Raw genomic sequence first — 21,624 nt, 5'->3', positions numbered from 1 at the left:
ATCCAACTGCCTGTGTAATGAGATCTCTTCCCCTCGGAAATCTAAAAGATACCTTGAACTTGATTCCCAAAACTGAACTCCTGATCTTCCTCCCCAAAATGCTTCCAATGGCGACCTTTCCAATCTCAACTGGTGGCAACTCTATCCTTTCAGCCGCTTGGACCAAAACATTTGCAGCATCTTTGATTCTTCTCTCCTCCCACCCCCATACCACTTGCAATCAATCAGGCAATACGGTCGGTTCTATCTTCAAAACTAGCTAGCATCTGATGACTTTTCACTACTTCCACTGCTTTCACCAAATCTGAAGCCCTCTTATCTCTTTCAGTAATAATTCACCTTTTCTTACCTTTGCCCATCTATAGTAGGCTCTCCACGTGGCAGATAGAGTTTTTGACAATATAAATCAGAATGTACTCCTCCTTTGTACGAAACCCTGCGATGGCTCCCTTTACAGCCAGAGAAATAGACAAAGTCCTTCTCGTGGCCCACAGGTCATGTGCTGGCCTATTGTTACTTGTTTGACCTAATTTTCCACCACTCTTCTGTTTGCTCACTTCCTTTTTGTCTTAATGGTGTCACTGTGAGTCTTCTAACATGTAGGTATCCTGGGGCTCTTGCTTTAGCTGTTCTCTCTGTCTGGAATGCTCTTCCTCAAGATATCTGGTTGCCATTTCCTTACTTTTTTCAAGTGTTTATCCAAATCTTACCATCTCAGTGGTTTCCCTGTGAAACCTTTTCAACACTGCAACCCAGCCTGATTTCTAAGTTTGCTGTACTTCTATTTCATAGCATGTACCACTTTCTAATAGGCTATATATGTTTGACTTATGTGGTATCTTTCCTTTTATTTTCTGTCTTCTGCTACTTGAAGGTAAGAACCACAAGAGTCAGGACCTCTGAATAATCTGCTCACAAATGTATCCCGAAAACCTAGGACAGGGCTTGGCATGTCATGTGGTAGGCGCTCAGTGAGGATTTGTCGAATTAACGAAGGCGTAAAGTAAAGGAAGGGACAAAAAAGGTGAGTTAGCCTGGTTTCTCTGAGCTATCTGCTTGGAAATTTGCTTTTTGTTGAGACTTCAAAGGAGATTGTTCCCAAAATGTTATGCCTGACTCTAGAGCCCCTGTTATTGAGTCTTTTCTCTTTCCAATTAGAATGAACTCCAAGTAGCTGAGAAATCCTCCCCCACATCTCACGAAAACAAGGTGCTGCCACACCTCAGCCACTGGTAACTATTACATACTCCCTGGGGACATTATATATGAACTTTTAAAAAGACGGAACTTGGTAAGTGGCCTCATTTTAGGGTCTGATATAAAATGAAAAACTCAGAGCAGGTTCATCTAAAGCTTGGCCAAATTTCATGTAAACCTGGCTCACCCTGAAAGGGAAACTCTCAGCTGATATATCTTTTCAAATGGAAACTATGCAGAATTCAGTGGCTTCATGTGGTTTCCACCCCAAACCAGGTGGAACCAGAGGCTTTGGCAAAGATTCACGTGAAATTCTTAACTGGGAAATATAAACCAAGGGGGTAAATGTTGGAGAAAAACAAAGTGAAATAAAACCTTTAGTTCTGAACGGTCCTGAAACCGCAAGCTTAAATCGCTGCTCTTAAACATCACCTCACTCACACGCTTTAAATAAGTGCAATCATTGTTTTGAAAAATTTCCCCCACTAATGAGCCGGTTTTTTGTTATCCTGTATTAGAAATTTCAGGGGTCCTTCACACTCATGTGGAGATCAAGTTATTATTTCCATCTGGCAGGCTTTGTCATCAAAGAACAAAGATGAGGAGGTGACCTGACGAAGGCACCTACAAGAATGAGCCAACAGAGCGGACATCTCGTTCACAGCTCAGTTCCTTACCCTAAAAGCCTGCTGCCTTTCATTGAAGGAAGCCAGAAATACAGTCACAAAGAGACAAAGGGAAACCTTAAGACTCCTGTGGATCAGGTGAGATTAAGTATTAAAAAACTGTGCTTTTGCTTTTGACGGTAACAGTATTGTGCAAACTCTGAGTTGACATATGGAGTAGGAATAATTTATCAGTAATGGGGTTTGCGTGTGTGTGTGTGTGTTTGTGTATGTTTATAGGACTGGAATTTTAGGAACCCTTTCAATAGGTAAAACTATTCTAATTATAGGAGATGCACTCATAACCAGAGACTTTTAAGCATCAGAAAATTTTAAGATATTTCCACAGGGTGCCTAGGTGGCTTAGTTGGTTAGGTGTCCAACTCATGATTTTGGCTCAGGTCATGATCTCACGATTCGTGAGTTCAAGCCCTTCATCAGGCTCTGCACTGACAGTGAGGAGTCCGCTTGGGATTCTCTCTCTCCTCCTCTCTGCCTCTCCCCCACTCGTGCTCTCTGAGTCTCCTCTCTCTCTCTCTCTCTCTCTCAAAATAAATAAATAAGCTTAAAAAAATAAGTAAAGGGAGTTCCACAAATCCTACATTCATCCAGCTACAGATATTTCTTATATAAAACTTGTACAGATATTGTATTAAGATTTCAGAGAGAAATCTTTAACACAAAAATGTAGGACTCCTTTCCACTCAATTTGTGCAGTTTATAGAAGTTTGACTGTAATTCCTAGTTTATGTCTACTTTTCGATCATAGAAAGAGAGCTAGATAGACTTCTGAAAGACCAACTCAATGCATCTTGCTATTAAATAAAAAGCCATCCTAGTCCCTTCAAAAGATGGAGGTAAATGCAACTAAGGTCTGGACATTTATAATCCTGGCATATGCTTAGAGGCAGAAATCCCTGAAGGTAAATACTGCATTTGCCAACTTCGTGGACTGAATGTTAAAAACAGCCACTGTTACTTTTGATTTTAGAATAATTTGTCATTACTGTCCTATAGGTACTTAAAAACATGTGATCTCTGTTTCTGGACACGGGCATGTTACAGCTATAAGGAATGTTAAGTAAGCTTAACATAGAACTTGTCTACCATAGCATTGATCCCGAGCTTATGTGAATTTGGCTGCTGAACAGATTTTTCTCTGTGGCTTAAAAAAGCATGTATTACAGAAGTGCTTGGATATTTACATCAATGCCTCAACTAAATAGAGATATTCTAAATATTGTGGATCTCTTTAACAATAGTCATTCGTTCTTTCATTCAACAGTATTTATTATGCCTGTTATGTGCTAAACTCTATGTTAGGCATTGGGAATACAGAGATGAATGAGATCTTGTCACTGCCTTGAAAGGTCTTAGTGATTAGTGGGGAGAAAAGAGAAAGAAACAAGGTTTGAATACAAATGTGGTAGATCTTCTATTTCTTTCTTTCTTTCTTTCTTTCTTTCTTTCTTTCTTTCTTTCAGGTCTTCTATTTCTAATCAAGATGGAGTAACTGCTACCAAACTAGTCCTCCCACTATGAATGGTTAGAAAACTGGACAAAGCATATGGCACAAATCAGACACTGGATGATAAGCTATGATCCCTGAGAAAAGGAACGTGAGTGAGGTATGTCCCCCTAGACACTTTCTGGATATGGCACAGAGAGGGGTACACACGCAGAGCTGAAGAGACAGGGTGATTTGAGGAGGGAAGTGGAATCTGCGGGGCAGAGACAAAGAGAAAGAGCTCCAGAAATCTGTATGGGGTCCCCTTGAGTCCTCGGCTGCATACTAAACCACAGATGTGTGGGGTGAGACGCCACAGAGTTGGGCGAAGGATGACTACCAGGCAAAGAATTAGTGGGGAGCTGTAAGATCAACAGTTTACACTACATATGGCTGGGGATACTTATGTTCTGACTGGAAAGGTCAAGCCTTGAGAATAGGGCTCACTAGCCCTAGAGTGTAGATCACTCTAGATCTGACCAAACACAACTTAACAAACTTTAAAAAATCCCAGTTGATCCTCAAGTAAATTAATTATCTTGCCAGAACAAAATCCAATATTCTTTAGAAGAAGACACCCAAATCCAGACATTCAACAATGTAATATTCACAATATCCAGCAGCCAATCAGGTATTACTAGATATGTGAAAAAGCTGGAAAAGGTGACTCCTAACCAGGAGAAACGCTGGTCCTAGAAAAAGAAAAAAAAAAAAAAATCACAAGAAAAAGATAAATCCATTACTGTGTATGGTGATGGATGTTAATTGGACTTACTATGGTAATCATTTTGCAATATATACAAATACCCAATCATTGCATTATACACCCAAAACTAATATGGTGTTATGTTAATTATACCGCAATAAAAAAAGAGAGACTCCGAAATGACAGCAATGATTGAATGAGCGGATGAGGAATTTAAAACAGCTATTATAAATATGCTCAAGGATTTGAAAGAACACGTGAACATAATGAACAGATACACGGAAACTATTAAAAAGAAGCAAATGGAATTTCTATAGCTGAAAAGTACAACATCTGAAAGGAAAGGCTTTTCAAAAAAGTGAGTGCAGCCCCCGTGGCCTGTGGAACAATTTTAGTATCAAGTAGTCTAACACGCATGTAATTGGAGTCCTAGGAGGGGTGGGGGTAATGGGGAAATATTTGAAGAAATAATGACCGAAAAAAATTCTAAATGTGTTTAAAAAATGTAAGCCCCACCAGATCCAAAAAGCTCAGCTAACTGAAAACACGACGAATGCAATCTGATGAATGCTATACCAGAAACACACAAATGTAAGCCTATCCTAAATTTAAAATACATCATTTTCCTTGACCAACTTGTGCATTAATTCCTCCTTCCTTCTGCACATCCACTTGGAGCGATCATCGACCGCCACCCCCCACCCCCGCTTCCTGTCTAACCAAGTGTCAAGATGGTCAGGATCTGTGGTAAGGAGAGGGGGCGGCAGAAGCAGATGATGAAAATACAGAATGAAAAAATATAGAGAAACTCTTTTCTATTCTTTCCCTGTCGTCTACTGCTTTTGTTCACTAGACATTTTTTTTTCTTACTTTCCGTTCATGTCTTACAATTAACTTACCCTATACTTACTGTTTAAAGCCCCCAGGCTCCAATGAATATTCTGCTCATTTTGCCGCATCCCTCCACTTGCCTTTAAAGTGCCTACTGGTAAAACCCCACCTCCTTTCCGTACCTGAATTCTTTCCATCCCTCCAAAAACTCCTACTTCCTGGCTCCTTAATTTGTGTTTCATTAGAATTTCAGCCTGAATAGAACAACAGCATTGCTTAAGAGGTAAGGAGAAACACTTTCCTTACAAGGGGTGGGGAAGTAGGTTAGGGGACAAGAAGCAGAGATGTGAAGATAAGTTTTCGGGTTTACAGACTGTCACAATGAAGTGCCTTTTTTCGCAAAACTTTACACTTCAAGCTTGGATTTCTAGGCGGGCTTGCCAAAGTATTTGTGCCTTAAAGGGCCTGTAAAAAATACAGCATCAATAAATAATATTACTAGATAATCTAGATTGAGCCACTGGTAGCCCAGTTTACACATGATCATCTTTAACACTGTCCATTTGTAAGTAGGGATCTGCCCATATTTACAAATATTCATATCAACAGACATTTCGTCTCAGTTGTTGAGAGAATCTAGGGTCAGTTTGAATAAGGGAAAATAAAATGGGAATCACGTATGTTTTCATTCTTTATTCTCATTGTATCTATCATTTTCCTAACAACACTCAGGTGAAAAGTATAATTCTCATCTGAGAGGCGGTCAATCCTTGGTAGACGATAGTAAAGGCATAACTGGAGGAATCTGGTGGTGTCATCTTACAGCTGGAAGTGAACACCTATATCGTATTACAGATGAGAAAATGAAGGCCCAGAAGTGTTAAGTAACTTGCCCAAGGTCACACAGCCACTTAAATATACAGCCGGGGCAAAACTCAGCCTCCCTGAAACCTTCCCTTACACCTCACCCTCTTATTATGTTTACAGACAATACCAAAAATATATGTTGGAACCCCTTCCTAGAAAACTTCCTAAGGGTGTATGTTACTATTTGTCTTTCAGATGTTAGCTTCTGCTAGAATCCTCTGCCTCTATTTTTAGAAATATGGCTGAAATGCTGAAAGTCAGCCGGGAAGCCCTGCCCATACCAACAGAGCCCTTACATACTCAAATACTTAGGCAAGTAGAAGAAAGACTGTATGAGTTTTAAGATTTGCCACTAGGGAACTGGCCCTAGCCAAAGCACAGATGCCTTTTTTTGGCAATTCACAAAGCTCAACTTATTTATTTATTCATTTATTTATTTATTTTAACCTTTATTTATTTTTGAGACCGAGAGAGACAGAGCATGAACAGGGGAGGGGCAGAGAGAGAGGGAGACACAGAATCTGAAACAGGCTCCAGGCTCTGAGCCGTCTGCACAGAGCCCGAAGCGGGGCTCGAACTCACGGACCGAGAGATCGTGACCTGAGCCGAAGTCAGACGCTTAACTGACTGAGCCACCCAGGCGCCCCAAAGCTCAACATGTTTAAGCCAGAAGTTGCAACTTTGTTTTTTAAATTAAAAATGAGCATTCAGTGTGCACTTAACTACTTGCAAAGTACTGTGCTAAATGTAGTAAGAATGGAAGGACAATACTCCAGTCTCAAAAAGCACACGACCGAGTGTGAGGCACAGGAATGCGAATGACAATATGGTACAAACGGGTCTTAAATAAATAAGACCCATAATTAAAGTATAAAGTCCACGGGAGTGCAACAGAAGAAATAATCAACTTCTGGCTGTGAGGAAATCAAGGGCTATTTTACATGGGTTGTGGCATTTAGCTTTCGCTAAAATGTGGTAAAAGAACATTCTGGTCCCATGTAATTCCAGAGCTCTGTCCATGAAGGGTGTGTAAGGGAGTGTGAGCAGTCTGGATGGGAGTAGGGGGCGTGGGGATCCCAGCAGGGACAGGCTGGGAAGTTAGGTAGGGCCACAGCAGGAGAGGGAAGGAGGAGGAAGGGGGAAGTTCTGTGCTAAGACGAGATGAGACAGATGAATGTTCTCGGATACACGCTATCTGCGTGTCTTTGCTCCCGGCGCTTTGCACACACCTTTTCTCTGAGCCCCTCACAACAATATTATGAGGTAAATGCCGTTATCCACATTGTACCAAAAGGCAACCTGAGGCTCCCAAAGGCTACGCAGCTGACCCGATTCCACAAGCAGTAAATGACGGAGTGTCTCTACTGTCTTTTCACAGTATCCTGTCTCTCTCACACTCGTGGTCCCAGGAAGGCCTCAAGGGTTTGCACGTCATTCTTCGCACAATGGATAGCCACTGCACAGTTGTTCATTTAACGCCATGTGATGATAACCTTTAATTTTCACTTGGGAGATGCTAAGGGGGATGATGGAGTGAATGATACGCACGAACGAAGCACCTTTTCTGCCATTTCTCTGGTTCAGCAGGAGCGTGCCAGCTCCGGGCACACCTACATACTTAACCATAAAGAAAGAGAAGTAGAAAAATCAGACCCCAATTTTTTTTCCTAATGTTTATTTAGTTCGGAGAGAGAGACAGGGTGACAGAGACAGAGAGAGAGGGAGACACAGAATCCAAAGCAGGCTCCAGGCTCCGAGCTGTCAGCACAGAGCCCGATGTGGGGCTTTAACCCACCAACTGCAAGATGATGACTTGAGCCGAAGTCAGACGCTTAACCGACCGAGCCACCCAGGTGTCCCTCAAACCCCAAGATTTTTAGATTTTTGTGGCAACATTTGATATGCAATCAAAATTTTGAATTATACATATAAAATGCCGTTTTCAGAAGTATCAAACTCAGGCAGAATTAGTGCTCTCTACTGTGTGAAAAATCTCCAAAATACTTAGGAACACTCTCTTCAGGAGACTTCTTTTAGGGACGCCTGGGTGGCTCAGTAGGTTGAGCACCCGACTCTTGATTTTGGTTCATGATCTCACAGCTCCTGGGGGCTGTGCGCTGACAGTGCAGAGCCTGCTTGGGACTCTCTCTCCTCTCTCTGCCCCTCCCCTGCTCATGCTCTCTCTCTCAAAATAAATAAATAAACTTTAAAAAAGAGAGAGAGAGAGAGAGAGAGACTTCTTTTATCCCTCTTTGAGGATATATATTTTTTTCCTCTCCTTCCAACCAGGGAATCCTACTGATGGCACGATGGGGAGACCAGGTGCTGTATAGTTGTCAACCTGGAGCCTTGAAATTACAGCATCTAAAGCGTAATAGCTGTAAAAATACCAAAACCCATCAAATGTATTTCATTTATAAACAAAGGATTAAAAAAAAGCTTTCACGAGGCAAACCCAGTTTACACTCCTGTGGATCTCAGAATGCAGACTACAGGATAAATACCCAGCTATGTGGGGTCAGAATCTGGACCTGTGGAACCATGCAGATCTTTAAAGGAGAATCTTTGTATCGCATTAGTGACTATTATTATTATTATTATTTATTGTTTTTGGTGGCTGGGTGAGGGGAAAAGGTGAACCCAGGTCTAAGCAAATCTAAAGGGAAATCAGAAGTTCGAAAATTAAAAGCTGTTTTTTTCAGTATGCTGACAATATAATCCCAAAGTACTTTTTCATTGATCATGTTATTGGACTTCCGACAACTGTTACTGGAGGACATTGTAAGTGTGCAAACACACGATACTATTATTGCTACTGTTTGCGAGGCACACGCCCTACTCCCGTCCAGTTCTCACAGGGTGAGTGCTGTGACCCGTGGTTGCTTTCCCTATAGTGCCTGGTAATTGTCAGCGTGAGTGTGTGTGTGTATTTGAGTGTGTGGAATTATGGGCAGGGCAATGGTAGGGGAACATATTTTACACTTCATGCGTTTCTGGATTTTAAAAGTTTCCACAAATAATAACAATTGTTAACATGCATAACACACTGTATTAAGTGTTAAGCATTGTGCTGAGCCCTTTATGCACATGGAAACCTCTAACCCTCCAAACAACCAGACACAGTATTAGCGTCGCCCTCAGTTTTCAGATGAGGATAGAGACACAAAGAAATTAAGTTACACAGCGAACCAACGACACGGCAAGCCATTCACACCAAGGCAGTCTGTCTCCCAAATGCGTGTTCCTATCCAGTATCTACACTTCTTCCATGTACCACTATGAATTAGAAACCGAGAGACTTCCAATTTAAGAAGACCACATCACCTTTGCTGATGGATAGCTCTTGAATTCCCAAAGGCTCCCTAAGGTAGAAAAGGCTCTTGTTTACATCCCTTCAACACCCCACGGCGTATGTCTTTAGACATCCATGAAGGCCAACAGTTCAGCCTTCTTGTTACCACGTAGATGCAAGATCTTACTGTCTACACGAGTCAGGGAGAAAAAACAAATCAATGTTTTGGTAGTCAGAATCATCGTCTGTCACGTTTAGGAGTTGGTTGTCACTGGAACAGTTATTCATACATATACAGGCAATTCATCCCATACACACTCTGTCTTAATAGTTCTATCGGGGCGCCTGGGTGGCGCAGTCGGTTAAGCGTCCGACTTCAGCCAGGTCACGATCTCGCGGTCCGTGAGTTCGAGCCCCGCGTCAGGCTCTGGGCTGATGGCTCAGAGCCTGGAGCCTGTTTCCGATTCTGTGTCTCCCTCTCTCTCTGCCCCTCCCCCGTTCATGCTCTGTCTCTCTCTGTCCCAAAAATAAATAAAAACGTTAAAAAAAAAATTTAAAAATAAAATAAAAAAAAAATAGTTCTATAACCAGAGAGAAAGTTCTTCAAACTAAGATGGACTTCCACATGTGAAATGTAAATTGTATTCCTTTCCCCTCACCCAGAAGGGATATTTCAGCACGTGCAAACTACTAAGCTGATACTGTATTGGACATTTAAAAGTAATTCCTCTATCAATCAATGACTGGGGGCGGGGGGGCGGGTAGAAAAAGCAACTAGAAAATTAAGAATTTCCCTAAGAGAAAGACAGTCTTGTGCCTGAGAGCAGAGGGATGGCCTCTGTCTGGGGGATGCAGGTGACGGCAATTTCTCGATCCATTTTGGGACATGACTGGAAGCAATGGACAAGATTATGAAAAGCAATGGCACCCATCCTTGGTGAGTTAATCTTCCTCCGGCCCCAATCATAAAGATTATTGGGAGTCAGTCCTGAGCTGAATTCCAACAACCATAAGGGTATATAATACAAGTTATTTTTTTCACGCCTACATTTAACGCCTCAGCCAGTAAAGATAGTTCATTCTGAAGCTTTTCGGAAAAATCCACTGAGTGCATAGTTATAATCCAAGTGATTCTATAGCCTTCCTTCTCTGCAAAGCATTTTTGAATGTTTGCCAACCATCAAAAATACACATTGGGATTAGTTTACTGGCAGAGACATAAAAGTAAAAGAATAATGAGGGAGCAAAAAGGTGCTGGGAATAGAAGAGTGTGATGGGAACTAACGATGGCCGTGCCATACCTCAGCCTTGTAATACCACAGCAATAGCGTTACGTTGTGCTGGAACGACTCCCTACATCTGCTTCCCCACAAATGTACTTTTCCATTCTTCATCTGCATTTACAACAGCCTAGTAAGGGAAGTGGGACAAGTATATTCTAATTTTGTAGAAAGCTACACAGTCAACAAAACGCCTAAAATGGGAACCGACTCTTAGTGCAGCGTTCTTCGAACGGCAGGATTTTGTGACTAGCAGGATGATGGCAAACATCATCAGGCAAACATCATCGTCATTCAAAATATCTATATCCCTTATAGCACGGGCAACTGATGGCTCTGAAAGGCTGCTAGTCCCTCTCCTGTGGCCACTGTGCATTCCTGAGCATCACCGTCTGGCTAGCCCAGATTCCTATGAATATTGTAGAAGAGATTTAATCTGCTGGGGCATTCTTACTTTAAGTAATAAATACATTTTAATCAGAGACTGCATCAAATCTTCTTTATATTTTTTGGTAAAACTATAAAAGCAAGTAATTTTAAAATTAATTTTAGCGGGGGAGGGCGCCTGGGTGGCTCAGTCGATTAAACACCCGACTCTTGGTTTCAGCTCAGGTCATGATCTCACAGTTCGTGGCTTTGAGCCCCACATCAGGCTCCATGCTGATGATGCAAAGCCTGCTTGGGGTTCTCTCTCTCTCCCTCTCTCTCTGCCCCGACCTTTCTCTCTCTCAAATAAATAAACTTTAAAAAATTAAAAAAAGATTTATGGTGAACCCCATTGTAAGAAGCCATGTCTGCTTTACCTGCTTTGTAAATAATGGATGTGCTTAGGGCGCCTGGGTGACGCAGTCGGTTAAGCGTCCAACTTCAGCCAGGTCACGATCTCGCGGTCCGGGAGTTCGAGCCCCGCGTCAGGCTCTGGGCTGATGGCTCAGAGCCTGGAGCCTGTTTCCGATTCTGTGTCTCCCTCTCTCTCTGCCCCTCCCCCGTTCATGCTCTGTCTCTCTCTGTCCCAAAAATAAATAAAAAACGTTGAAAAAAAAAGTTTTAAAAAAATAATGGATGTGCTTAAAGTAACACCTGCATTTTAGATGCTATTGTCAACTGGCTATGGTTAATGAATTTAGATTTCTTTAAAGGCTACTAGGAGATAAACAGAAAAGAAAATCAAACACTGGAAATTTTGAGAGTTTCTGATGATGTCTATCACTTGTTTGGAAATATTATGGATGCCTTTTAATTAAAAAAAAAGTTTAATGTTTTTATTTATTTTTCAGAGAGAGAGAGAGAGAGAGAGAGAGAACAAGTCGGGGAGGGGCAGAGAGAGGGAGACACAGAACCCGAAGCAGGCTCCAGGCTCTGAGCTGTCAGCAAAGAGCCTGACGTGGGGCTCGAACCCACGAACCATGACAAACCATGAGATCATGACCTGAGCCAAAGTCAGATGCTTAGCTGTCTGAGCCACCCAGACACCCCAATTTTTAAATAATTATACTCTCGCAAAGGCCCTGTAGCCTGACCATCTTCCATTTAAAAATAAGGGAAGCAGAACTAACTAAAATTTAAATAAAAATGTGAAAAAAAAAGGGAAGCAGAAACCACTGAAGTTCATGTTAGACTCTACCCCCCCCAAAGGATCCCTTCAAAATGTGCCACCTTGCATTGTGACAGCCATAATCCGCAGCAACTTTCAAACACATTTGTCCCAAATATATCACTACAAGATTCTCTAGTAATTTGAGGGCAACATCATAAAACCAGTATGAATTCTCACCGGAATCTAATTTTATTTTTACATTTTTTATAGTCTACCAGAGAGAGAAGGATCTTACCATCCCTGAAGATCAGCGGTTTGCCAAAAGCGAGCATCGAATTTTGTAGATTCTCTAACCTGCAGATGCGAATGTAAAAAGCCTCCAGTGTTCCAGTTCTACCCTTATAAACACTCACACGGCAAAAATGTCCCAAAAAAGTCTCCATCAATGACCTATTTGTTTGGAGCCCTAGATAATGCGGTAACAACAGAACCTTAATAACAGGATTTGACCTTATCACCTAATTATTCAAGGGATGACTTCTTAGAAAACTTAACCTTCATTTGTAATTGTGATGCTCTCCTTAGGAAATCTAAGCAGATGAATGAGGTTAAATTAGGACATCACTGAGAGAAGGAACCTAAATTTGAATATATCTGCCACCAGTGGCACTGGGGATTCAACAGTGACACAAATCAAATGCTTCCTATGTAAGCAGAGTTAATCAGTCCTGAAAATGCACTAACATAGTACAAAGCAGTATTTCTTTTCAGGAAATGCAACATTATACTGGCAAATATATTCCATCTTAACTCCAAAATGCCATTCAAAACCATCCTATGAAAAAGGACATCAATTTAAAACATCTGGCCTGAAACCAAGTTGTGGAGTTGCATTTTACTTCTTAAAATTCACTGTTGTGAGAATGCAGACTTTTTCTATCCTAAACTGTGGCTCGTTGATCTTAAGCAAATGTTGTGCCTCTAGCGTGGGTCATTTCAGCATTGGATGGACTGATTCTGCCCTTCTGATCCATCTTAAAGATGTCTTGGGGGACATCTTAATGTAAGCAGGGCCCTTAGACCCTTCCTAACAAGCATTACCACAAAGTGATCTCTTGTAACACTCATGGTTCCAGGCATAGAACAAGACCATTGTGTGTGACCTGATTTCATTTCAGTGACTGTCCCAGTAAAGAATGACATCATCCCATTCTTCTTTTCTTGATCTCCACTTGTGACTGTCCTCATCTCCCCGCCCCCACCCTCATCATAATTAAACTGCTCTCCTCCCTCCCGCTCCACACTCCTCATCCCCAGAGAAGTAGCTATTTTCCTCTTAACTTCCTGCCTGAATGTATCATTACGGCAAGAGCAAAGGGCTTTCCTCTGGTCGGTTAATATCCCCGGAGTTTGTTTCCTCGCCATAGTAGACAAAGCCCTATTCTCTTGGCAGCCAAAGTGCACTGGGAGGACCGTCTGCTGGGATAGGTCTCAGTCAGATGAAAATAGAGAAAAGCCAGCAAGAGGTGACACAGCCTGATGGGCACAACGTTTCCCATCCTATTGACGTTTGGTGTTTTCTGTCACCACAAACTCCTTGGCTTTGAGGATGTACTGTCTACACAGGTCCATTTAACGATGTGTATGCAGGTGTGCACATTGGTATGCCTGTGCATACTGGCACTTGCTTTATCGCTTACATTTGTATTAGGACTCACATGTGAAAGTACTTAGTTTCAGAGGGGCTGAAAGGACGATGCAGGAGAAGACATTAGTTTAAAAACAGGCATTAGAAGGCAACTAAATAAAACGGCTATGTGAGGAAGGTGTGGGTTAGATTTTTTTTTGACTGTTATCTCTTATCGGGAAAAAGCAAAATCCACTCAGGTGTCCACATCTATGGAATAGAGCACAATTTCAGACTATGAACTATGAAGACAATGCAGAAACTGTAGACTGTTTCGATATAAGAGTGAAAAGAATCAGAATAAAATTGTATATTCTCTATGTTTCCAATTACATAAAATATTAGCTAGGACCATATGAAATTGCTGCTTTTGTGGGTCAGATATAGTCCATAGCAGCAATTTTCTATGATTCCGCATTGCATATATTCATATTAGAAAAAAAAAATCCTGGGCTTGGGTTAAGTGGGTGTGTGTTTTACCTAAAAAAATTTCATATTGGGTCCCTATTATGTTGTGTTTTTTTTTATGAATTACTTTATATCATTTTATTTTCTTTTCAGTAAGAGAGGGAGAATGCATGATCCAGGGGCAATCAAGAATCTCGAGCAGGCTCTACACTCGGCACAGAGCCCGACATGGGCTTTGATCCCATGACCCTGGGATCATGAGCCGAGCCGAAATCAAGAGTCGGATACTCAACTGACTGAGCCACCCAAGTGCCCCAGGTTTTATTTTTAAGTAATTTCTACACCCAACGTGGAGCTCAAACTTAAAACCCTGAGATCAAGTCACATGCTCCACCAACTGAGCCAGTCTAGTGTCCTGCTATCGTATTGTTTTACAACAAATACATTATTTTAATTGCCATTAGGATGTGCACTGAGAAATGTTCAGGGTGACAATGGTCACAAATGAAAACAGTTGGCTTCTTAGCAGCCCCAGATTCCGCTCTTTATATTCCACAGCAAGCTTTAAATGCTCAGTAGATACCCAAAGAAAATTTTAGCAGTTTTTAGGGTCTAAATCTGAAGTTGATTCCTTGAAAAGATAGAGTTTACTATTACAATTTATGGACAATTTTAAAAATCTCTTAAATTTAAATTAAGGCATTGAGTATAACTTAAATTATTAGAGTAATATAGAAAATAATAAAGTGCCAGGGAGGCACAACTAAGACATGCTTTGATAAAATTTTCCATCCTAAATGGGCATCAACAGGGCTAGGAAAGGTCTTAATTTCCTTATAAACAACATATTTGCTGTTCTAAGTTATCCCATCTGTGTGCCCCAAGCCTTGTCTGACAGTGCAGTTTTTGAGACCAGAAGGTACAATAGAAGCCATTCAGATTTTGGCAGGTGGACTTCAAGCTGAAAACCAGGCTCCACAAAAAAATAACAGTCTGTTCCACAGGTGTGAACATTTTTGACAAGAGCCCTCAAAATCTCCCCCAAGCTGTGAAATTTAATTGTCCTTTTGTTGTTTTATTGCATGTGAATACAACCTATCTCTCCTTGGAACAAGAGAGAATCTTCTGGCAATCGGATAGTCAGGGGATGCTTAGGCAGCTTCTGAGTTTTGCTTATGACATCTCCTGGTTCTGTTTCTTGTGTTATGTATCTTGGAGGTGATGCCAAGTTCACTGAACTGCAGGTAAGCAGTTCTTAAAGCTGGAAAAATATTAAATGAAAGAACTTTATATCCAGATGACATGAGCAGAGAGGTAATCAAAAATGCACAGGGCAGCATTTTGAAGCTCTAAGCCTCATTAAAGTGGTCCTTATTTTATAAACCTGACTGAGCACACATAGAAAGGACTCATTTTTTTTCTACAAAATTTACCAGATGGGAAGACTGTGGACCTGTGAATACAGATGTGGTGGTGAAGAGCGACTCAGTTACCTATCTAATACAGCTCAAATGATGGATGAGGAAGGGCGGAGATGTTGAAGCTGGCCACTGGTCTGACTTTGAATTTGAATATTCCAGTCCAAAGAGAGAAAAAAACAGACCAGAGACTTCTCTCACAGGGGGCCTATAGGTTTTTAAGAAGTAGTGTCTTGTGTGTCAAATTTGAGCATGTAATTCTAACTTGATGCAATATTAAACACATTTGTGTTTTCTCATAATAAGAATATACTAATGAAAAGGATATAATGCTTAAAGTGATAAAGTTGCCCATTAAATGGAGAACTGACTCAAGAAGATGAAGAACTCTGAAGTAGTCATAGTTCTACTGTTTATTGAATTTATTTCTAAACAGAAATCTTTTTTAGTTTCTGTTTGGGAGTATTTCCTCTCCTGTCCAGAGTTTTGAAGGAAGGAGACTTCATTTAACTTCGACTTGTTTTCTCTTATTTTTTATTTAGCTTGTGGGTAACCAGCTTCCACTACATTTCTGGTGATACCCCAGAACATTTGCACACAGAGCACTGAGAATTACAGGAAAAAAATTGCCAGTGTTCATAATTTTCTGTCAAGGAAGTAACCCCACACTCCCATACACTTCTAGATATTTTCCTTCTAAATGTGGCATTTGTAGAGGACACAAAATGCTTAATGTCATAAGTATTAGGAAGAGGAGGTGGATAAATCAATCCTCAAAAGACAAACCTGAAATTCAGGCCAGACCTGTTGAAGATTTCATTTTGTTTTGTTTGTGTGAGGTTCACAAACTTTTTGGTGATTGGAGGCCTTTATCCAAGCCAACCTGGGCCAACACAAGGCTTAGAATGAAAAGCAAGCAGAGGGTAATGACTTTGAAGAGCTGCAATTTGAAACCAACAGGAACTCAGCAGTTTCCATTGCATTAATTTGGTTGGGGGTAGAAGGAAACAAATTTCAATGTTGACATTTAAGCAAAGACACATGGGGCTGTAAACTCACATGAATCAACACCCCTGAGAATGTTTCTGCAGCTAAGGTTGCATGGCTTGGATGGGTCTCTGTAACTCTTCCCAGCCCCACAACACTCAGGGCACTAGTGTGTATGTGGCCAAGACAAGAAACTGTGAAGGCAAGCTATGAACAAGACAGGTGACATCTGTGGTTTTCACTCCTGAGACTGTGGATGGCTGGGTGTAGCTGGCCTGCCATTCCCTGTGACTGATTCCCCTGAGCTTCCTGAGCAGCTCATGACATGTTAATAAAGTTCTATGATCCTTCTTTCCTCCCTTCCTCCCTTCCTTCCTTCCTCCCTTCTTCTTCTGTCTCTCTCTTTTCTTTCTTTCTTTCTTTCTTTCTTTCTTTCTTTCTTTCTTTCTTCTTTCTTTCTTTCTTTCTTTCTTTCTTTCTTTCTTTCTTTCTTTCTTTCTTTCTTTCTTTCTTTCTCTTTCCACCCAATGTGGAACTCAAACCCAATAACCCTTAGATCACGAGTCACAGGCTCTACTGATTGAGCCATCCAGGCACCCTGATTCTTCAAATACTCATTGTTCAGATGGTTCTTTTGCCATTCCTGAAGCCTAATTTCATGAAATGGCTCTACCACATTTAAGGTCCCTTTTAGCTCTCTCAGCCAAGAAGGATGAAAATGTTACAGGAAGGCTCTCTTTCTTACAATTCCCCATCCATGGAACTTTCCTCTCCTCAAGTGACATGGTATGCTCAGGTTTAATTAGCACCTTGGTTTAATTAACTAAGAGATAAATGTTTGATACGAGTACCTTTGAAGATGTTCTGCAGTTAACTCTGTCCTGGAGAACCTTCACGTCATCTGCCAAGTTCGCCTTCTTCAGACAGTGGTGGGTGGCAGTCAGCACCTACGATGGAGAAGAGTCAAAGTGTCTTCAGTTGCATTTTATCAGTGGCTTCTCTCATCTTTCTGATAGCGCCCTTTCACAACTTCAAAAGAGAACATCATTAGGAATAATATTCTCCAAATTTTATCCACGCTGATTTTCTTACAATCACTTGCAAGAGACTTTGAAGTATGGTGAGTAATTCAGTCCTTTTGTAGAAGTTTCTATTTGACTCTCTCTTCATCAAGGGAAAGACTTTCCCTCAGATTCATTTCATATTACTCTTTGACTGGATTTCCTAAGACTAATAAAGAAGAGTATCTTTTCAAAAGTTTAGAAGGTGTTCCAAGTTTAAAAGCTGAGTGACATCTAATTTGAGGTTATGAGACCTGTTTTAAAGGGAAATGTGCTGAGTCATAAAATCTAAAGTTGCTGTAGGCTATTATTTGATGAGTAGCAAAGTAAGCTACCTTGCTACTTATTTAACAAGTGGTTAAATTTGTTTCTATTCTGCATTTATTACAGTTGAAAAATGTAAGTAACTAAAATCAACTTAGATACTTTGAATAAGAGGAGACACTGCATTACGTATTTGATGATGCAATCTTGCTGCCATGAAGAGCACATTTTTAACATGTACACATCTATGATTTATAATATAGAAAAATATTAGATATATAATGTGTATCTTATCAGAAAATATAAGATACAAGAAATACAAAAGAATAGGAAAACATCACACATGATCTAATAACCCCAAAACTCCTTTACCTTGAAAAGGTATTTCTCTTGCCCATGTAAATAAATATTAAAACATTCCATTTGGAGCTTTCTTACCTCTTCACTGGTAAAAACAACTGTCTATTGGTATATGCAGAGGGGAATTGCAGAGGTAATGGGTAGAGATGATCTCCCTCAGGATAATAGACCTGGCATCTCTTCTTGATCTTAACTGGCCCCAGTGATCCAAGTTGAATGTGGGGCAGTACCTAGTCCTTTGCTCTGTTCTGGAAGCTTCATTCTTATAGTGAGGTTCCTGCAGCAGGGACTCCCTGGAGCTGGCCTGTTGCTGCAGGACCCTTCCTCCCACGCCACCCTTATCATGTCTCTTTCCATTCCTGACAGAAGCTCAACTCCTCCACCCACTTACGCCACCCTCTGTAATCTGGCACACCCAACCCAGCTGGCCCTCGAACTACTCCCCTGTGCTTCCCGTTCTGGGGGCTGGTGAGCTGTAGGACTTCTACTCTCTCTGTTCTCACGTCTCTGATAATATTACAAACCATTATAAGTATCACACGGATGTCTACTTTTTAAATATGTCCCTGGAGGACATAGAAATTTTTTTTTATAATTATGCATGACACCCTGTGATCTCTAGCAGTAAAAGTTAACACATGAATGTGAAGCTATAAGTATCTGCGATGGTCGCGCTGGCATAGCCTAAGGCCAAAGAACATCCTTTTTGCAATCGTTCTGAATATACTATTGAGCGTAGCAGACCCTGGAATTAGATGCCTGAATTCCAGCCTACAGCATTCACTAGGTGATCTTGAGTGAGTTAATCTCCCTATGCCTCCGTATCCTCTGAAAAATGGAGATCTAACATTGTATCTAACCCACAGGGTTGATGTGAGAATTATATGCAAGCATCCATGTAAAAAATTTCGAAGAGTTCATGACCCATCATAAGCACACAGTAAACATTGGCAAGCATTATAATTGGGGTTAATTTTTGTTGTTGTTGTTTTAGCTCTTGCAGTGGTAATTTGCAATCAAAAGATATTTTCGTGGACCGAGATCAGACTTTTCATAAATTTTATACATGGAGGCTCTGATTTGTCATCATTAAAATGACAATTTGTGGGCGAATAATGTAACACTTTAATTGCTACTGGCTATTACAGAAAGAACAGAGGGAGCCTAAATATCTGCCTGGTAAGTATGTGCCCATGGGAGTCAAATACCTCCTGCAGTGCCGTGTAAAGTTGTATTGGCCAGAATAGAGCAAGGTGATAAGACAGTTGAGCCATCGCAGTTTTCTGTTCTATAACCTTGATCCCAGCAGATGTATTGCCTGGATCCTGTCTTCATTTACACGTAGCACTTGTACCAATTCATTATAAATAGGCATAGTACTCAATGTGCAATAGAAATTTCTTACTAATAAAAATAAAGAAATTTCTTATTAAAATGTTTTTTCTTTTTAGAATTTCATTAATGAACACTTTGCTGAAACAAATTTATTCTTTAATTTCAGCAAAACAGCATCATCTGGCAAATAAAGTTAACATTATTAAAGAGAATGTTATTGGTTTATGGTTTTGTTTATATTTAATCTGTAATTTCTTTTGGATTTTCAACGATATAAATATAATGATATTATTGTGGACGCAAAGCTATGTAAATATCATTCAAGTGAGTTACGCCCAGGTTTTTTTTAGGGTTTATATTTCAGTCACATTTTAGTAGATAGCAGTGTAAGACAATACATTGCAAGACAAGACAATGTGATCCATCAGTCAGGTAGGGAAACGCTATAGGAGAGTTCCCACCAGCCTGGCTTCCTCAGGGTCCCCCATGAGACTCTCTTTATACTTTCATTTCTGCCATTTCTTACCTAGAAAAAGCCACAGTTATTCCCTCCACATATTCAAATTCTAAGCACCCGTCTGGGATCAGCTGAAGTCCTGACATTTCCTGACAAGGTCCATTTTCATTTCTGTCGTCAGCCCTCCAACACTTAGAAATTTGTGCCACAAATGTAACATTTAGTTATACAGCCCCACTGTTGTTGCTGCTGCCTACACGGGTGAAGGTCTCATCTCTCCAACCAGGTTTTAAGATTGCTAAGCATGAGAGTTATACCTGGGATTTTATATACATCTCATACTCTAATCATACATGCCCCCTGGTAAGTACCGGGCACTGATTGAGCATCACTTTATTCACTTATTTATCACTTTTTTTTTCAATGTTTATTTATTTTTGAGAGAGAGAGAGAGACAGAGAGACAGAGAGACAGAGAGACAGAGACAGAGCTTGAGCAGGGAAGGGGCACAGAGAGAGGAAAAGACAGAATCCTCCGAAGCCGGCTCCAGGCTCTAAGCTGACAGCACACAACCCGAAGTGGGGCTCGAAGTGATGGACCACGAGATTATGACCTGACAGAAGTCGGACGCTTAACCAACTGAGCCACCCAGGCACTCCAGAGCATCACTTTATCACCAGAACCTGAGTCACATATTGATCCCGGGTTTGTTTTGGAGTTTATTTAAGTTTTGGTCAAAAATATCTAATCTAAGACCTTGGATGGTTCCTGAAGCAAGGATACATTTCCGGTCCACACGGCACTGAACCTAGGCCACACAAACTTGAATGAAGCAGGGGATCTTTGGCCTACCTCTAGACCATTTTGCCCTTTCTCTTTCTCAAGCCAGACTTATGATATTTTCTGTAAGCAACGGCTCAGCACAAGACTCAGATGTGTCTTACGCAAAGACATGGGGGGGGGGGGGAGAAAGAGAGAGAGAGAGGGAGCGTGTGCTCGTGTGAATCTCAGTTTCTCTGTTCATAAAATATACAGATAAGATTGGGAGACATCCAAAATCCCTTTCTGCTCTAAAATTCTAGGAAATGCTGGCACCCGTGCCCATTAATTTGACATTAACATCCACAACTCAATGTGGGTGTGTGCCAGAATTTCACCTGCTGATAATATACTGGGAAGTTGAGTTGGATAGTTTAAGGACTGTACTTTAAAAGTTTGGTTTGGCTTTTCTCTCCGCATTAGCGTTGTACTTAGCACTTAGGAATCCATGCTATAAAGCAAGTAGATGATTGAACTTCACTCTTGGCTTTTTTCAGTTGTTCAGAAACTGAGCTGCATTTCCTGGCTCTCAAACTTCGTAAACTCATCAGATTTTGGTGTAGCGCAATGTCATTAAAATAACAGTCCTCGGTGGAGAACACTAGCAGCGTTCATAGCGAAATGCTGAAACAGTAACTGATGTTTTTAAACTGTGAATTGGAGGCATTTATCTACGCCGCACACACATATACATTTAGACAGACGTGGACGGTAAACGCTTAGATTTCTCGGGTAGTTGTCCTTCCATTTCTTCTGGAAGCTGCTTTCAGTCTTGTTGCAGAAGTGCATTCCGTCTCTGCTTGCTGTGCCTTGGAAAGTAATAACAGTTCCAAACTGCTTTCCCTAAGGAGCTGTTGGAAGGTCCAAACTGTCCTCATTAGAAACCTTGCACTGAACCACACAAATCCTGCCATTGTGGCTGGTGCTCGCATGTGGGACTATTACT

At 41.0% G+C, this 21,624-nt stretch overlaps 1 protein-coding gene across 5 annotated transcripts in view; it reads right to left on the bottom strand.

Annotated features, from left to right (window-relative positions):
* The window catches only part of SULF1 (sulfatase 1), a 178,575-nt gene that overhangs the window by 126,866 nt on the left and 30,085 nt on the right, over window positions 1-21,624 (bottom strand). For all 5 annotated transcript variants that reach the window (XM_047842721.1, XM_047842722.1, XM_047842720.1 and 2 more), the window contains exon 2: window positions 17,234-17,329. The gene's annotated coding sequence lies outside the window, so the exon portion shown is untranslated. The remainder of the gene's footprint in view (window positions 1-17,233; window positions 17,330-21,624) is intronic.

Source organism: Prionailurus viverrinus, chromosome F2, assembly GCF_022837055.1.
Source record: "Prionailurus viverrinus isolate Anna chromosome F2, UM_Priviv_1.0, whole genome shotgun sequence".
Classification (NCBI taxonomy): domain Eukaryota; kingdom Metazoa; phylum Chordata; class Mammalia; order Carnivora; family Felidae; genus Prionailurus; species Prionailurus viverrinus.
This window is presented reverse-complemented; position numbering and strand designations above follow the sequence as displayed.